The 20,413-nt window shown below is 34.0% G+C and overlaps 1 long non-coding RNA gene across 2 annotated transcripts; it reads right to left on the reverse strand.

The window, feature by feature from the left end:
• Window positions 1-8,667: 8,667 nt before the first annotated feature.
• LOC105950725 (uncharacterized) lies at window positions 8,668-11,451 on the reverse strand. 2 transcript variants are annotated; one of them, XR_016030838.1, is made up of 3 exons: window positions 10,700-11,432; window positions 10,053-10,138; window positions 8,668-8,978 (listed from the first exon to the last, which is right to left on the reverse strand). It is a non-coding gene; the product is annotated as an uncharacterized LOC105950725 (long non-coding RNA). The 2 variants fall into 2 exon arrangements; XR_016030837.1 differs by lacking the exon at window positions 8,668-8,978 and having other exon boundaries at window positions 9,046-10,138; window positions 10,700-11,451.
• Between the last annotated feature and the right edge of the window lie 8,962 nt (window positions 11,452-20,413).

Raw genomic sequence — 20,413 nt, forward strand, 5'->3', positions numbered from 1 at the left:
ACTATCTTTGAAGTTCTTCGAATTTGTAAATAAAATTTCAATCTAAATAAGAAACAAAATCTTATTTCTATGAAATTCTATGTTATGAAACACCGCTGAACGAAACCACTACCTAAACCTGAAAATCCACTCATCCTAAAAAAAACAAAATATCATTTCTAGGAAATTCGATATTAAATACCGTAGAACAAAACCAATTCCTCAACCTGAAAAATCCGACATCCAAATCTCGATACACATCGAGCAAATAAGTTTAATCTCTTGTACATAAGTTGCCGTTATATTTCAATGCTAAGAAATTTGTTGTGATGTACAGCAATTTTTTCGAATCTGCAACAAAAAACTGAAAATCAAATATAAAAACGAATGATAACTCTACAAAACAGATAAAAGAGATCACAACTCCTTGTACTTGCCAAATATAGTTGCCAACAGTTGACCGAAGAACTTGTAGAAACAAATTGGAGATACATGCTTCTGTTAGTAGAGAACTGCCCTTCTTTCCACTCTAAATATGATGCATTTTATAGTAGCAAAAAAGGAGTCAAAGAGTATTTTATTATTCATTCTCTCAAACTCCTCAAATTCTTTTACCCATTATGTGAATAGGTTACTTATACATTCATGTACCTATTAATTTCTAGATTTACCTCTACGTATGGATGCATTAATTAATTGTTTTATTTAACCAAATTGTTTTTACTAACTTAATCACCTAGGGGCATTTTTGTACATACAAAAAATGGAAGAAACCCCAATCATATTCATCCTTTTATGAAAGTATAGATATAGATATAGATATAGAATAGCAGTGAATATGACGTTGAGATCCTTATTGACGTTGAAAGATATTACGGTAAATCCGGAGGTTTGGCTATGTTTTGGCGGAAAGATATTACGGTAAATCTTCTTAGTTTATCGACGAACCATATTGACGTTGAGATCCTTGGCCAGAATGGTCTTCCTAGTTGGCGTTGTACTGGGTTTTATGGTGCTCCAGATCAACGCAATAGACATATGTCTTGGGATCTACTCAGGATATTAAATACCCAGTGACGAGGTCCGTGGATTGTTGGTGGTGATTTCAATGAAGTGCTTAGTAATTCTGAGAAGGAGGGAGGCGTTACAAAACTGCCCTCGCACATATGGGGTTTTCGAAATGTTCTTGGTGAGTGTGGATTAACGGACCTTGGTTTCATCTGACACCCCTTCACGAGGACAAACAAAAGAGAACACCCCCATACCATTAAGAGCAGACTTGATCGGGTTTGTGCCAATGGAGCATGGACTTCCATATTTCCCCATGCTCGGGTCAGCCATTTGGAAGCGATCGGGTCCGACCACCTACCCATTTTTCTCAACTTCGAGGAAGAGCGCCGCCACACAAAGCACAAGTCCAAAAAACCATTCCGCTTTGAAGCCATGTGGATTCATCGAGAGGATTGCGAGGAAATTGTTTGACGAGCATGGGATACTCCTGAGGGAGCTGACCCAATGGAAGAATTACTTCAAAAAAGTACAAAATGCAGAACGGCATTGATGTTTTGGAACAAACATACGGTGCATCGGCCACAAGCTCAGATTGAGGAGCTCAAAAAAAGACTTAATGAGCTCAACTTAGGAGTCCAGACTGCTGCAACTCGAGAAGAAGCATTAGGGATTCATAGCAGATTAGAGAAACTTTACGACGACATGGATATTTATTGGCGCCAACGTAGCCGTGCACAATGGATTAGAGAGGGCGATCGAAACACGGGATTTTTCCATGCCAAGGCCACGATTCGGCATAAGAAAAATAGGGTGGACGAATTACGAGATCAAAATGGTGTGTGGAGAGATAAGGAGGAGGAAATTGAGGGCATTATTGCGAACTATTTCGACCAAATTGAGGGTGAGATCGATGAGGTACTGGAATCTTTGGAACCGAGAGTAACTAGCCATGCCATTCAGATGTTGTCTCTTCCATTCTCGGAGGTTGAGGTAACAAAAGTCATATCCAATATGCCCCCCCTTAAATCACCTGGGCCCGATGGTCTGCCGGTTTTATTCTATACTAAATATTGGCACATCTTAGGGTCTAATATTGTGTCGTGTGTCTTAGAATTTTTGAATAATAAACACATGCCCCCTTCTATGAACTTTACTTTCATTGTTCTTATTCCTAAAGTTAGTCAGCCTGAGAAAATCACAGAATATCGACCCATTAGCCTTTGTAACATGATTTATAAAATAGGATCTAAGGCCATTGCCAATCGTCTCAAAATGTGCATGAATGATATAATTTCACCCAATCAATCTGCTTTCGTTCATCGTCGTCTTATCACAGATAACGTGCTAGTTGCTTATGAAGTCAATCATTTTATTAAGATTAATACTAGAAAACAAATGAACTATTTAACAGTTAAACTGGATCGATTGGATTGAATGGGTTTTTTTGAGGAAAATTCTTAGCCGCTTGGGCTTCCCTTCTAACTTTGTTGAGCTCATCATGATTTGTATTACATCCGTCTCTTATTCTTTTCTTTTCAATAGTTCACAGTTTGGCTCGATTCACCCATCTAGAGGCCTTCGCCAAGGCGATCCTCTTTCCCCATATTTATTTATTTGTTGTGCAGAAGCTTTGATTCTTATGATCCACAAAGCAGTGGTGGATGGTAGCTTTCATGGCATCAAGATTGCTCCAACGGCTCCCACGATCTCCAACCTGTGTTTTGCCGATGACACACTACCTTTTTGCCAAGCGACGAGGCAGATGCTCGGACTATGAAAGAAATCCTTCAGAACATATGCAAGAATTTCCGACCAAGAAATTAATTATGAAAAAACGACCATGTGTTTCAGCCCAACCACCCCTCAAACAATTCAAAACTCAATTCATGGTATTTTGGGTTTTCAAATAGTTGATCGTCATGACACGTATCTCGGCATGCCTGCTTCAATGGGTCGAACTAGAAAGGATATATTCAACAACCTTCGAGATCGACTTTGGGCCAGGATTAGAGGATGGGGAGATAAGCAATTATCTCGTGCTGGGAAGGAGGTCTTGATCAAGTCGGTGCTACAGGCAATCCCGAATTATTTAATGAGTTGTTTTATGTTACCTTGTGGGTTATTGAGTGATTTAGAGTCAACAATTCCCAAGTTTTGGTGGGGAAACGGGAATGGTAAATATATGGCATGGATGAGCTGGAGTAAGATGTGCTTGCCCAAAGCTAAAGGCAGTCTTGGGTTTCGGGATCTCAAGAGCTTTAATCTCGCTCTCCTGGCGAAACAAACATGGAGGGTCTTTATAAACCCGAATCTTCTTATTTCCAAAATTCTTAAGGCGCGATACTTTCCAAATAGCGAAATTCTTGCAGCCGGGGAAGGGAGCCGTCCATCGGCTACGTGGAAATGTATCATTAAGGCTCGAGAACATCTTGTGGGAAGGATCAGACGAAGGATTGGGGACGGTAGCAGCACATCTATTTTGGCAGATCCCTGGCTGGCAGATGATGGAAATTTCAAAATTATTACACGTAGACCTTTTCACACAGCAAAACCAGATAGAGTTTCGGAATTAATTGACGACACAACCGGTGCTTGGAACAAAACTCTCATCTATGACCTCTTTTGGCCGGTTGACCGCAAACGTATCCTGGCAATTCCAATAGGATCTCATGGGAGGTTTACGGTGCGCCCGTGCTACCACAACATAATATCGGGCGCTCGCAACTCAGTACAAAATCAAGCTAATAGAGATGGCTCGGGAAGTGGTGCGGTATCTAGAAAGTGGGACAAGATTTGGAGCATCTCACTTCCCCCGAAAATTAGATTGTTTTTATGGCGTGCATGTGCAGATATTTTACCGACCGGAGCTGAACTTTTTCGACGAAAAATACATGACCGTCCAATCTATTTGCGGCGAGAGGGTTGAAACACTCTTGCGTGTCGCTCTACGTTGTAGTGGCATGGATAAGTTATGGGCTGAGCAACCGTTTACACTTGACAGTAGTTCCGTCTTCCTCTCTACATGGGACTGGCTTGAGAGAATGCAACTGAAATGGAACGAGGATACTCTACAGCTTGCAATAATCATAATCTAGAAAGCTTGGGAATCTAGGAATAACGAGGCGCATGGAGAACTAAGGCTCAAGCCGCTGGATTTTACCAGTTGGAGTCGATTGTATTTGGAGTCGTATAAACAAGCACAATTTCCACCAGATATAACTATGACCCAACGCCATTCCAGCAGATGGAAAGCTCCACTTGTGGATTTTATTAAAATAAATATTGATGCCAGTTTTCCAAATGGGGTGGAATTTTATTCTACTGCGATGGTGGCTAGAGATTGGAACGGAAAGTGTTTATGGTGAAGTGTGATGAAGCGTCCGGGCAGACCAAAAGTGATCGAAGGTGAGGCTCATGCGATTCTTCATGCACTTACCACGGGTCGGAATAGAGGCTGGGAAGAAATAATTGTTGAGGGTGATTGTCTGCCCGTCTTTTAGAGTCAACTTATGGTGCTTTCTTGGAGGAGAGCCTGGCTCTGTCCAAATCTTTTAGAAACTGCTCATTTTCATTTGTCAAACGAAATGGTAATACACTAGCTCATTTGTTAGCTGCTAAGGTGGATTTTTCTTGTACTGAAGATGAGAACCTTCCTTTTGAGTATGGCGAATGATACCTAATAATAATGATTTATTTTCAAAAAAAAAAAGGAATATGACTTTTAATAATTTATTTAACATTATTTATATAAGTATTATAATTATTTTGCATTTTGCATAGTCTTTTTGTACTCCCTCTATCCCCATAATATTTGTCTTTTTCGAAGATTTCTTTTTGTGCCAAATTATCAGATTTTTTAAAAAGCATTAATTTTCAATTTTATTATTTATCACTCTTGATAATCAGTCAAGAAACAATTAATGGCAAGGGTATTTCATTGACTTTTCAATATTTTTATGCACATTTTATTAATTTTTTTAATATGTGTGCCTGGGATATTAGAAACCGAAACCGACCCATAATTTTCCGATCCGGTTTTGCACCGACTACGAGTTGGGGATCCAGGGGTCGGGTGGTCAACGGGCCAGTTATGGGCCAAACCCGGCCATAGCCGTGTCTAGTGTCTACTCACGTGTATTTGCAAGTGTTGGAATTTCAAGTTCTTTAGAAAGAGTAAGGATTTTTTTTCGATAAAAACAAATTTTTAAAGGGAGCGGCTAAAACAAATACCCTCTTTTTCTGACTTCAATACCACCAACATTTTATTGATTTTATTAAGGGTATTAATGTCATTACCTATTTATTTTCTATTTTCTATGTTGGTGGTATTAAAGTGAGAGAAAACAGTATTTGTTTTAGGCCTCCCCTATTTTAAATTCAACCAAGTAAATTATAAATTTTTTATTAGGAAATACTACTATATAATAAGTTTCATTATGTAATTATAAATTTATAGATAGTTTACGCCCATATTATCTTTAACCTCTAAAGTGTTTTACAAGATATATGATTTTTTTTTTAAATATTGAAATAAACTAAACTGGTCAAAGTTACTAAGAAGTTAGTGAGTTTCAATTTGTTTAAGCCCTCCATAGCTCTTGTGTTGTTAAGTTTCCGTCGTCCTTGTCTCCTATTATTGATTGATTAGAACCAACACACCCTTTCCATGATTTCTGCAATGTTCATATACTTGCTATGATGCACGGACATTTCTAGGAGGTGAGGAGTCCTCGTATCCGACACCTGGACACTCGGACATACTCAAACACCGCTTGGACATCCATGTCGGGCCGTGTCATAATTTCGCTAAAAGTAGAACACTCGTGGGCAGTGTCCGTAATTTTAAAAAAAATGGCACACAACTCTTATGTTTTAAGAGAAGACCTAATAAAAAATACGCATTTTCTTTTACGTGTAACACATATTTCCTCTGTCTTCTTTGAGAGTCCACCCAAACGGCCAAAACTCTAGTGATAACGGTGACCAAGGACATGAGCAGCAAGGGTGAGCAACTCTCTTATGCGATTTGGAGACTTATAAATATATTTTACAATTTATAAATGTACCCCTATATTTTTATAAGTTTTAAATATACCCCTATATTTTTTATATTTATACGTATCCCCTGTGTATCTGTATCCTTGTTTTTTTTAGAAATGCCGTATCACCGTGTCCGTATCCCCGTATCGCCGTGTCCGCATATTCGTGTCCGTGCATCATTGTATACTTGCACTGTTGCACAAACATTGCATTTCATGTAAAACCCTATTTTTTTTTTGAGTAAATTCTGTTGTTCCCGGTATATAAAATGGGTAGTGAATTTAGTAAATGGTCGAACAAATTAATTAGTGAAAATACGAAAAGATTAGCCGAGGCGAGAATACTCTTTCCTTAAGACAATATTGCCCCGCTACGGTGCTTACGGTTATTCGACAATTGTCTCCCAAGATACAACGGCTAACTCGGCATATGAGCACTCAAAATCCCGAGTACAACGAACGTTACTTTGTGTCTCAAACTCTCGAATCGAATACGGAAGAAATATTATGCGAAGAATATTTCCGGGCTAAAGAAAGAAGAATTCCATGAACAAAATTATAGAATTGAATTGATTTTTTGTTGTTATTAAATCAAACATGTGGAGTTTCTATTTATAAGTTTCCAATGGTTGTGATTAATGAACACAACCCTTAGGAAATTAAACAAGTGAAGAGGTGTGGCCACACCTCTTCATATTGTCACACCTATTTGATCAAATAGGTGCCTAAAAACCTTTTAATAATTTCCATTCAAAAATTATTTTATTTTATAAAATAAAATTCCCAACAATCCCCCACATGAATGAAATTAACGAAAAACGATGGAATATATCGAGTGTTCAAGTGGATACTATTGCAATGGGGATAGGTAGCTTCTGGCCTTGAACCTTCCTTAGCGGTATACCATCGGATTTACTTGACTAGTTAGTGAACGCGATGTCTTGAACTGCCAGCCGTTTGTGTAAACCAAGACAATGATATCCACACAATAGTTTTCCCACATTTCATCAGTTCTCATGGTTGCGTCCATTTTGGCCCTGGAGCACATCTTGGATTCATAAGTGTTTGTCATTTTGAAGCGGCCCACACTTCTACACTTAGATAGGTGATGTCCTATTAAAGGTATCCTACCAATACCTCACCTTTTATCAAGGTTTTGGAATCATTAAAAGCTTTCGCTTATCCATTACCCTCTCTGCAGGCAGCACTAATGTCTATCACGGGAATGAGTTGGAAATATATAATTCCATAGGAATATATACTCCTTAGTGCATCACTGAATTTTCCATAACTTAGTTGTCCCTTTTGAACCAGTTCTTGGGATCTCCAGTCATCATGGTTGGGTTTCCACTATAGAAATTCTTAATTTGTGGATTTTGATCTCACTCCCCTAGACAGGCAATATGTTTGATCTCTTTAGTTGACTTTTAGTCGCGGATCCACTATTAACCATTGATTTTCATAATCAATGTTATATTATTTCTTTTGAGATCAATTGCCTAATGGTCTTATGTGTACGAGTGTGTCGATACTTGTCATTATACATGTCGTTTGTGCCCTTACGTAACCGATTGGTTATCACAATTTATTCATAATTGTAGACACCGACTTAGTCCAACACGGAACATCCTCCAATAATTTTATGAAGTTTATTCAACTTCTTTTCTAACCTTATCTCAAGTTATATATTCGAATTCGACCATGAATCGAGCTATTTGTTTGAGGATTTCCAAGATACATAATCTTAATGGACTCATATATCCAATGTACTTTCCTAATACAATTGGATATTTTCTTTAATGTAATCCATTTAAAGGCGATACTTAGATTACCTAAGAACCCTTATAATATCATTGAATGATTATTTATTTTGGAATTACATATTTACTAGTTTGCAATCCATTATGCTGCCAAACTATCCAAAAATATTTGTAATTGAACCATTGTTCATCATTATTTTTTGCAAGGTAAAGACTTGGTCTTTAGATAACTAGATCAATTTTCTAGTAATGTATGAACATGAGACTTTCAATAAGACTATCTTTGTCTTAGTGACTTTAATCTATAAGATTACATCGTCTAGACCCTCGTCTTTTGACATCAAACATAATTTTATTTTTATTTTCAATATTTTCTCAACTTTCAAAATAATATCATGATCATTATCTCATGATTATAATGTCGTCTATAGACATATACTTCCATGTGCTTTTAATATAAACACATTGATCACACTCGTTAGTATGAGAATTATTTGATAACACAATTTTATCAAATATTACTTTAGAAGGACTTAACGGATTCCAATATCTTGTTATAAATAATCAAGATTTTTCCATAACTGTTTAATTAAGCTTTATAGGACCACAATTTTAATTCTTCTTTTGAATAGTCCATTTAAACATTAATGGTTTACTACTTAGAAGAAGACTAACTAACTTCCACATACATTCTTCCAATGCAGACAATATTTCATTAATTGTCTTTTGTTCATTTTATAACCTCATAAGTTATAAAATCAAATCAAAATCAAACGTATTGATTTTATTTGCCATCTTGTTGTATCTTGGTTGATCATCACTTTGATGATTTACCACTCACACATATTTTAACTTGGTTGTTCATCAGTTTGATTGTAGCGCCCCGCCCCGAGTAGCAGGCACCTCGTGGCGGAACACCACTCAACATGCAGTACATTCAATGACCCCAAATATGCTCCTCAAAATTTCGACGATCAGAATATTAAACCCCCAATATCTATACCATCGTGTTTACAAAAGGAGGTTCTATTACAAGTCGACTTCGACACCACTTACTCTATTACAAAATTCTCGATCAAAGGATTCCTATACGGAACATAAATAGAGATACTTATCGACGAGACTAATCGGAGGCATACACGAGCTTTAACTCTTAGTATGAAAATTTAGGTATAAATCTTTCTTTTACCTGCGCATTAATATTAGAAAAGAGAAACGAATAAGTCCGAATGACTTAGTGAAAAACATATGATCCATGAGTATGATGAGAATCAACAGAACATAACATATAACGAGAGACTTTACAAGAATTTCATTAACAGAAGTGTAACATGTACAAGAGTGTAACATGTACGGCTTGAGTTCAATATTTGGTGGGGTCTCCAACCTTGTAACTCCCAACAAATAAAATCATATCACATCCTTATCCCTCCACTCCGTCCCGAGTGGCCACTCGGTCGGAAACAAGCAAGAGGCACGACCGGAACGTGCCGATCCGGCTCAGGAACGTTTAACTCCAAACGAACGTGAGTCCGAACCATCAGGAGGTACCATTCGGGAGACCAGTCATCGTCAGCCCAATACTGCCCGATCGTCTTGCCGAAATGGTCCTAGGGCCCAGCTCCCCCAAGAGCGTCCTCAAGGGTGGGGACAGTAGGTTCAAGAATCAATATCATTCCTTTAAGGAATATCAAGTCATTCATTTCAAGAATCAAGTCAATCATTCACAAGATAAGTCACGATCATGATAATTGAATATCAAGTCACAGGGTAATGAACATGTTTGAGATTTCAATTCAAGCCAATCAGAGAATAGTCGTGAATATGGAATTCAAGAAGAACAATAAGTTCAATATCGGGTTCCAAGAACGAGTATATCAAGATCTCAATGAATTCAATGAACATGAGATTCAAGTTCAAGCCAACAAAATATTTATTCTCGGAAAGCATTCAAGACAAGATTTTGAGAATAAATATAGTCCAATATCGAGTTCAAGGAAAATGTTCAGGCCAAGGAATCAAGTATAAGAATTAGCCGTGAACATAGCAACCAAGAAAAATGACAAGTTGGAGATTTCAAGAACAAGATCAAGGTTCCAAGTTCGAGCCAAGAAAACAATATGCTCGCAAAACACTGAGGATCATATTTCAAGAAAAATATAATCAATGCATAAAAGGATTCAAGATGGAGAATATATTTGGTTCAAATAAAGGAGATATTAAGCGCAGGAAAGAAATCGGATAAGGAGTCATAGTTTCTCACCTGGAGTCCAACACTAGTGTTATAGAAGTGCTATAGAAGCATCTTTAAGCTTAAACCTTGAGTCAGAGCTTTACTACGCTCAACACCTATGCAAATATTAGAACTAAATAAGACTCCAAACAGTAATATAGCCATATTACCATCCACTATATGACATAGTCAATTTCTTAAATATATACTAAGAATTGCTTCTCGTGGCACTCTATTCAAATAATCACTGCGATCGTCGTACTTATCCGAATGACCTAAACGATATATAAAGTTAAAGATAACATCTGTATCTACAAGTCTACTGAAGACATTAATCCAAATTAACAACATAACCCGTCAATAACAATCCCCAAAGATGAACACATAAACTTGCCAGATTTTCGGATAATTTCGTTTGCTATCACAGTTTCTTTGGAAAATCATAACAAATCGTACGATTATCCAAATTGTCCAAATAATACATAAAATGAAACCTGACAAATTAATCTACAAGTTTCATGAAGACACACGACCCAAATTATGATCCCAACATATCGAAAACAGTCCCGCAAGAAGATACTCAAAACTGCCCTGTTTCCGGCAGATTACTGTCATCGGATTCCGACCTCTAAAACACGTATATTAAATACTCTAATTCGATACGATTGAACACTAACTTACAGTTTACGATGTCCTCTACGAGTTTCCTGAAGGAACCGATTCCAAATTCGCATTCGAAACCCTTCGATTTCGGCTCCGAAAACAGGTGCGGCAGCAGATTTTATTTCCCCAAAATCCCAGCGAGCTAGCTGACTTCTCCTCAAACTCCGGCGACCACCGGCGGTGCAAACCATCGAGAACCACCACCAATAGAAAGATAACATCGTAAGGTTTCTAATGATGGGACCTGATCGTCGAGATTCCACCTTTAAGGCCTCCGCTCAATTAATTCTTTGAAGGACCAATCGCTGAAATTCTGGTTCTGGACGGCTCGTCTTCTTCGACCCTTTCCGACCACCACCGCGCGTCATCGCCAGTGAAATCCATCACCACAAGGAAGCTGCATCTTGAGATTTCCAACGGCACCTCTCATATTACTCGAGTTTTGCTGTAAAATTTCTGCAATTCCAGCCCAAGAGCCGATAGAGGAAGAGAGGAATATAGATAGAGAGGAAGATAGAGAGAAAGAGAGAGACGGTGAGAGAAGAGCTGGGGTGAAGAGAAGAAACGTGGCTGCCAAAGGAGTATTGTGAATTGGCGATATACACGTCAATCCCTATCTCAACTATAAATTCTAAAAATTGGCTATAAGGCCAAATTGTTTCTTTAATTACCAAATAGATGCCATAACTTTAGATAATTACAATTCTACACTTCCCATCAAATTCGGGATATATTATAATTCCATATCGACACATATCAACTAAATAAATTCAATTATCCCCAGACTTAAACAACTTACATATTTACGGGGTTACATTGATGATTTACCACTCACACATTTATAAGTTCTTTTATTAAGAACTTATTTATTTTCTTATTTTACACGAAACCACAATATAATCAATTTGCATCAAGAATGACTATCTCGTGCACAAACCCCACATTTCTAAATATTAACGTGGTAGCTCGGAATATTTAATTTATGTGGTTAGGGCCTAAAGACCCCCACATGTCTAAAAATTAACGTGGTAGCTCGGGATATCTAATTTCCCCCACAAATTCTAGAGTATGTATTCTAGAATTTATCTATATGATATCCATATTTTTTTAAATTTATTTATTATTTTTTTTTCAAGAGTTTCAGTACTCATTTTTTAATTCATTTGTCAAAGTTGGCATTTTCCAACTTTCATTCACATACCATTTAAATGCTTTGAAATCCGTATTTTATTTTATTAATAAGGATACACAATGTAACAAAATACATTTCTTCTTTAGTTGGAGAAATATATTGGATCACCAATATATTTAATTACAAAGTATTCTATTTCTTTCTCTCAAGAAAGCACAAAAAGAAAAATCTTCTCAAGATATTTAAATCTTGTCAACAAATATTATAATAAGATTTCTTCTTTTTCCTCAAATAGAGAAAACTCGTCAAGATACTTAAATCTTGTCAATAAACTAGAGAATATTAATCTATCCAAATGGTGGTTGATCTCCACTATTCAATATTAAAGTTAGAATATACAAATTTTAATCTTAATCATTCATAATTTAGGATTGTATGTCCTAAACATGCCGTTCAAAATTCAGTCAAATCCAACGATTTAATTCTACAAAACGAGCTAAGTAAACTGCTGGAATTTTCTTTCAACAAAACATCTATTGTTGTTTACAACTATTTCGGATATTTGAAAATCAAAATCCGATCTCATCCATTCACATTGTAGATCATCATCTTGCAAATGTGATATCAAATCATATCGAACCAACGATTCGATCTTCTGTTATGTTCTTGAGACAAGAACTACTCATTTGCTCTCATGAATTGAGCTTCTCTTTCTTTCTATTTCATTTCAATCATGTTTTTAATTGTACTGTAGTATGATTCATATATAAGACATATGTACATCAATATTATAATAAACATAATATGTGACCACGACTTTCATACTAGTTGATCATAGAAAGAAACAATACTAGTTGATCATAGACATAAACAACATATCAAGCATACTTTATCAACATATACATAGTATACACACATGAGTACATAATAACATCATGTTTGGATATTATTTCATGGCATAAATTAATTCATGTCCAACATAGTTGATTTATATAATTATATAGCACGTAATCAATATGTGTCCAAGCAATTACAAGATTCTAAGGAATTGGTATGGCTTACGGAAATAATAATATGTATAATAATATTCCTCTTACTAAGTAACTCATACTTAATATACGAGACAAGTCTAATCTTTCATAGACAATAACAAAAACGTTAATAAGATCACGTACTCACAAATTTCATATAACATATTCGAAAATCAATCAATTGGACGGTTCCACATCAAATAAAATTTGGGAGAAAGCTAATCCCGTATCAAACTATAACAATTTATGCAAATAATTATTGCATTTTCATGAGAAATATCATGTAGTATAGCACATATCATGCAGTTTATGATAAACTTATTCAAATAATTATCACATACGCTATCAATTTATTGTATTTAAGATAAAATTAGTTATATCATTAATGTAGATACACAAACATAATGAATATTCATTAAGCATATATATTGTATATGGTTTACGATACTTCGACATATGAAAATTAGACTATCATGCAATAATCCACCATTATATAATATAGCATTATCAATATATATTGCACAAATAGATATCTTATAATTAAAAAGCGTACCCGATAAATTATATGTTCGTCAATTCAAAATTTGTGGGTAGCACCAAATCGTGTCAATATTATGGCAGTGCTGAATGATTTAATCATATCTCTTCCGTCTGAAGTCCGATTTTATTGATTCAATATGATCCGAATAGCCAACACAGTTTTCTACAACTTTTATCTTTTACGTTTTCTGAGATTCGGACTGGATCATGATCAAAATAAGCCTCGAAGTTGGAATAGGTGTGCAGTAAAAATGAACCTACAATGGAACCACAAAAAAAGATATAAAAAATAATATTCATGAATCGAAATTAATATATAACCTCATCATTATTCTTCAATTCCGTCCTTTCACCAAAATTTTGTGCATTGGACATTGGTGAGGCGTTAATATGTGACAAGTTGCATTGGTCACGAACGGTTGTATTTTACATGAAAAGGTGCATTGGCAGTTCTGCCACCCTTTCGTGTTTTCATCATAACGTCTTCGTACGATCTCCGATTGTGACGATTTAACATGAAAAGTTGATTATCTACAACTTCTGTGAAATGTTAATTTGCCGTATTCGGACTTTAACACCTTCGAAAATGGGCAGGAATGTGGACTTCATGTTCTGTCCGAAAATGAACTTTCTCCTCCAATTTGATTTTGTAACTTCTTGATTTTTTTTTTGGCAAACTATCTTCTTCTCCATCCCGTTTACCAACGTGTGCAGAAAACACAATTTACTAAATCTCACAAAGATATTGTCTTAAGATTGTTGTTCCCGGTTTATAAAACGGGTAGTGAATTTAGTAAATGGTCGAACAAATTAATTAGTGAAAATACGCAAAGATTAGCCGAGGCGAGAATACTCTTTCCTTAAGACAATATTGCCCCGCTACGGTGCTTACGGTTATTTGACTTGTCTCCCAAGATACAACGGCTAACTCGGCATATGAGCACTCAAAATCCCGAGCAAACGAACGTTACTTTGTATCTCAAACTCTCGATTCGAATACGGAAGAAATATTCTACGAAGAATATTTCCGGGCTAAAGAAAGAAGAATTCCATATAACAAAATTATAGAATTGAATTGATTTTTTGTTGTTATTAAATCAAATATGTGGAGTTTCTATTTATAAGTTTCCAATGGTTGTGATTAATGAACACAACCCTTAGGAAATTAAACAAGTGAAGAGGTGTGGCCACACCTCTTCATATTGTCACACCTATTTGATCAAATAGGTGCCTAAAAACCTTTTCATAATTTCCATTCAAAAATTATTTTATTATTTAAAATAAAATTCCCAACAAATTCAAATCCATTACAAGGGAAAGTAGGGAGGAGGAGACTCAGACCCTAAACCTTTATCCTATTGGTAAAAGTAAAAACCTATTTGCAAACTATTCTTTTCTTCTTCTTCTTCCTCCTAATCTATACTTCCATAAAAGGATGAATATGATTGGGGTTTCTTCCATTTTTTGTATGTACAAAAATGCCCCTAGGTGATTAAGTTAGTAAAAACAATTTGGTTAAATAAAACAATTAATTAATGCATCCATACGTAGAGGTAAATCTAGAAATTAATAGGTACATGAATGTATAAGTAACCTATTCACATAATGGGTAAAAGAATTTGAGGAGTTTGAGAGAATGAATAATAAAATAGACTCTTTGACTCCTTTTTTGCTACTATAAAATGCATCATATTTAGAGTGGAAAGAAGGGCAGTTCTCTACTAACAGAAGCATGTATCTCCAATTTGTTTCTACAAGTTCTTCGGTCAACTGTTGGCAACTATATTTGGCAAGTACAAGGAGTTGTGATCTCTTTTATCTGTTTTGTAGAGTTATCATTCGTTTTTATATTTGATTTTCAGTTTTTTGTTGCAGATTCGAAAAAATTGCTGTACATCACAACAAATTTCTTAGCATTGAAATATAACGGCAACTTATGTACAAGAGATTAAACTTATTTGCTCGATGTGTATCGAGATTTGGATGTCGGATTTTTCAGGTTGAGGAATTGGTTTTGTTCTACGGTATTTAATATCGAATTTCCTAGAAATGATATTTTGTTTTTTTTAGGATGAGTGGATTTTCAGGTTTAGGTAGTGGTTTCGTTCAGCGGTGTTTCATAACATAGAATTTCATAGAAATAAGATTTTGTTTCTTATTTAGATTGAAATTTTATTTACAAATTCGAAGAACTTCAAAGATAGTTTTTTTTTAAAACAACACTTAGGAGAATAATGACTAAATGATGAAAATAATGTATATTTAGAATCATTTACAAAATTACTTTTCCCTCACCGTATTGTTCAAGCATAATTTAGTTTCCAAAGAAAAAATAATAAGTCAACTTATGATTCAAAAAGTTGTATTCTCATGAAAAAATAAATGAATAAAGAGACTATGTTAGAATATATTACTATAAGTGATGTACCTTCTTCTTTTTCATTTCCAAGTTGAATATCCTATGGGATTTTCGTGTATGGGAAATTAAATTCCTGCAATATCACTATCAATCTATTTATTTAAATTTTTTTCCTTCTCAAATTAGAACATGCTATTGATTTAACCAGATAATATAATTATTGGAAAGGGCTTTTCTTCCCTCTAAAAATATACAGATTCGTATTACCATATATAAATCTTAGACGGTGTATGATTATTCTTTATTGGGTTTATTAGGGAAAACCCCCTTGTTCATATTTTCTAATGAGGTAGATCCAATTTTTTTTCTCCTTTTTGAGATACACCCAATTTTGCCAACTTGGCAAAATATATTATATAATTTCCCTTTAATACCCCTGTATTATTATTAAACGGCATTTATTTCCCTTAATACGTGATTTGAGATTTGCTGATACGTTGCCTAAAATCACGGAATAAATTTACGTGAGATCATTGGCCGTTATATCAAATCGTGTACAATATTTTTTGAAGATTCTCTTCATCGTTCCAGCGGGTTTTATCGTCATTGAAGATTTCTGCACCGTCGTGGAAATAGGATCGATTTTTGAGCGTTTGTTGTTGGACGTTGTTAAGCGGATATGAATGCGTTATTCGTTTTTATTTTTTGCTCAATGTCCATGATTGTCGTGTATGGTGGTTAGAAATTTTTAAGAGTTGTGTTGATACTTGATTCTATTAAGTAGAACGTTTTTTAACAAAATTATCCGTCATATATATATCGTTTTTTTTTGCCGATGATGTTTGTTTGGAAGAGGATTGACAGAGTTAGAAGAGGATGGTTCACGCAGATCGGACCAGAGTTGTTTTATATGAGCTTCGTAGTTGGTTTATGCAATAATCGGAATAATTGTCCGCTTTGGTCGAGTTCATGTTTTTATCCCGATCGATAGTTGGTTTATTTGTTTATAACAGCCGATTTAAGTGTGCTGGGTAGTACATTAAAATATAGTTCGTAGTCTTTTTTAATTTAGCGTATGAATTTTGCATTTTAAGTTTATTTTTGATGATATTAATGTATTATCATTCAAATGTATTTGCAGTCTATTTAATTATTTTTTAGTATTCTGCATTTTTAATTTTGTTTCATGATTTTAGGTTTTTTCGATGGCGAATTTCGTACGGATTTTGTTGAGGTTTGCTGGGTTGGTTGCTATAAAGAGGTGTCGATGTAATGGCTCGGTAACTTCGGTTAAGTGTTAAACCGTTGTAATACAGTAGTATAATATTATGAATACCATATGATACTACCATTATCATTTTATTATACTATTATGAGATTATTAATGTACTTGAGTTTTTTAACTCGACATATTGGTTTTATTGTGTTATGATGTGTTTTATGTATTTTATCAAAACCCTAGATTGAAATTATGAGATTATTAATGTACTATTTTATTGGTTATGTGGAATACTTTACGTTGGTGTTGTTCTCAATGTTCTTGTCATTTCAGTGGTATATTGTTTGTAACACAATTTCATATCAATACTATAACCGTAATATACTATCATTAGCAGATTAATGTACTATATTGAAATTATTAATATACTATGTGATTGAATAATACGGGATCCATAGTCTATTAACGAGATCCATAGTCGAATTAGATCAATAAGATAGTCTATTACATGATATAAGGAAAATTACCCTAATTGATTAGTATAACAAACATATTATTCACTTTCCATATGTATTATTATTTCTTCATATATATTATTATTTACCCTAATCGTTTTCATATAATAAGGAAAATTACCCTAATTGATTAGTATTTCAAACAAACATATTATTCAGTTTCCATATATATTATTATTTTTCCAATTGTCAATTAATTAAACCCATAGTCGAATTAGATACATGGGATAGTCTATTAAAAGATATGAGATAGTCTATTAATTTAAAAAAGGTAAAGTAACGGGATTTGTGGGATTTGATTGAGGGTAACTATGTAATTACGAAAAGCTTGGGCTTTTATCAAAATGGCAAATTTAAATTTGGGTCTACCCCTATTATTTGAATGTTTAAGGGGGTTATATCTAATAGACCCTTCTTTATTTTGGTCTCAAAAAAAAAATGATTATTCTTTATTTTTTTTAATTTTTTTTTTATTCTCTTTTCGTAATGTGTTAAAGGCTTTTGTATTTTTTCTCTTTTTCTTTGTTTTGTATGTTTTTTCTTTGTTTTGTAATTATTCCAAAGTAATTTTTTTTCCTCAAAATATACAAATTCATATTATTATCATAATGAATATTCTAGATAACTAATATGAGTGTATGAATATTCTAGGTAACTAATTAAATTTCCTTTTTTTCATAAGTTATTATTATTAATTTTTCTATTTTTTCTTTCATAATATATTAAATTGTCTTTTGTATATTTTTTTTCTTTTTCTTTGTTTTGTAATTCTTATGATTTTTTATTTTATTTTGTGCCTCTCTTCTTCGTTCTTCTTTTACTTTCCCATCTATCAAATTTCAGCAACATTTTTGTTATTTTTTATTTTTTTGAATGTTTCCATTTGAATCATTGTGTATTTTGCATACATTGTTTTTTTTTGGGACATGGAATGAGTTTTTTCAACTTTGAAATTCTATTGGATCGGTATTTAATTTTTCTACAATCCAATATAATCATCTAATGCAAAACTACCAATAGCAATCTAAAGCCCATTTAACAGATTATTTCCTATTTATCTACTCACAATTCATAACATTAAAAAATATTAATAACATGCAGTTCAACTTCTTATTTTCATAAACGGAATGTGGAATACCAACAGCCACGTAAAACAAAATTAAATTATGGTTTCTAGAAAATGTATAGCTTAGTCTTGTTGGAGAAGACAAACAACTTTGATGAGATTGGATCACTGGCTAAACCCAAAGTCATGCAACATCACCTTTGGATTAAGCAAATAAAGCAGCTGCAGGATCAATAAATTTTCTTTCTTTTGTTAGGTATCCCTGATAATGTACATACGTGAATTTGAGACGACAAGAAGAAGCCAATTGAAATAGAAAGTCCTTACAAACTTCACGCATAACATTCTTAGTCACAAACTATATCACAATGAATCTTACCTGCCAATAAATAAATAAAGAATTGAACAAAAAAATACAATGTAATTACAAGTAAATTTAGTAGATAAAAGTTAAATCAATAATCCCCATAACCATTAATTTTATGAAACTGACACGTGTTTTGAATTACCTGAGTAGAAATGATTTTAAATTAATAATCCCCATGTAAATCAATAATCCCCATGCATATAACCCATACATATTTCATTAGGTCAATTAATTCAAAGGAATAAAAAAAAATTAACTTAGTACATAGAAGTGGGAAAAATAAGCAAATAACTTACAAACTTTATTAACAGAGGCTCAATCCGGTCTTGATATGGAGGATTTATTCCTTCATTAATCTAAGAAAACTTTATCAATTTCTCAAAATTTAAGGTTCAAACTATTAAACATAGAACTGAAAACAAAAAAAAAAAAAAAAAAAAAAAAAAAAAAGACAAAGACAAAAAAGAAATCGAGAAGAGAAAGAAACGATGCAAGAGAACCTGAAAATGGAAGTTACGATCATTTTCTTTTATTTCTTTGGTGTAACTGATGCAAAATTGAAATTCATATTGAATTATCGAGACCATTGAGTTTCTTTGAATTTCTTGTATGACTAAAATTTAATAGATACATGAGTTCATCTTTTCCGGTGCCTTTATACATTGAACTCTAAAAGATATCATTTATTTTCATAAACATACATTAAAAGACTAATTATAAATTAATATTAATTATTTTAATTTTTGATAGGGGCATTTTGGTCATCACAAAAAAAGGAAGAAACCTTCCCCTTTGCATAGTCCAATGTTCCCCAACTTATAATCCCAAATTTCAAGATATAGTAATTAAAACACAAAAACTCAATAAATGGTCTATAAAATTAATAACAGTAATTGACAGCCAAAAATTCTCAAATTAAAATCTAAGACCCTCAATTAACCAAGTTTCAAGATTCTCAAATTATTTTACAGTTATACAAAATATCAAATTTCTAATAATTTTAAAAATTAGAAAATTAATTTATTTACCAAAAATTGGTTTCCTTTCATAGATCTAATGGTGCCAACACTCTCCTTCTTTCTTCTTCTTTCACATAACCCCTGTACTTGTCTTCTTCTCTCCTCACCACCGAAGCAAAACCACCACCTCCGATCTCCATCTTCTTCCACCTCACTTTTATTTTTCAAAGAAAATGAGGGTTCCTTGTTTAACCATAGCCTTGGAATATGCTAAGAACACAATAAAAAACACTTGCCCATTAACCGCACATAATGACACCTTTGTTTTAGAAGCACACACCATCTTCTCACTATCAAAGTCGCTTGGTTCGATTTTAGCACCAACCTTTGAAGCATCCCTCCTTGATTGTTCTTCCTTTTCTTTCGGCTTTATAGGTAAGAAATTTTGAATTCATTGCTGCAATTAGAAGGTATCATTACTATAAAAATGGTATTTCATAAATGTCTACAAGACTTGGAAGATTTCGATTCGCTACTTGG

This window comes from Erythranthe guttata, chromosome 4 (genome assembly GCF_056151865.1).
Source record: "Erythranthe guttata isolate IM_541 chromosome 4, IM_541, whole genome shotgun sequence".
NCBI lineage: Eukaryota > Viridiplantae > Streptophyta > Magnoliopsida > Lamiales > Phrymaceae > Erythranthe > Erythranthe guttata.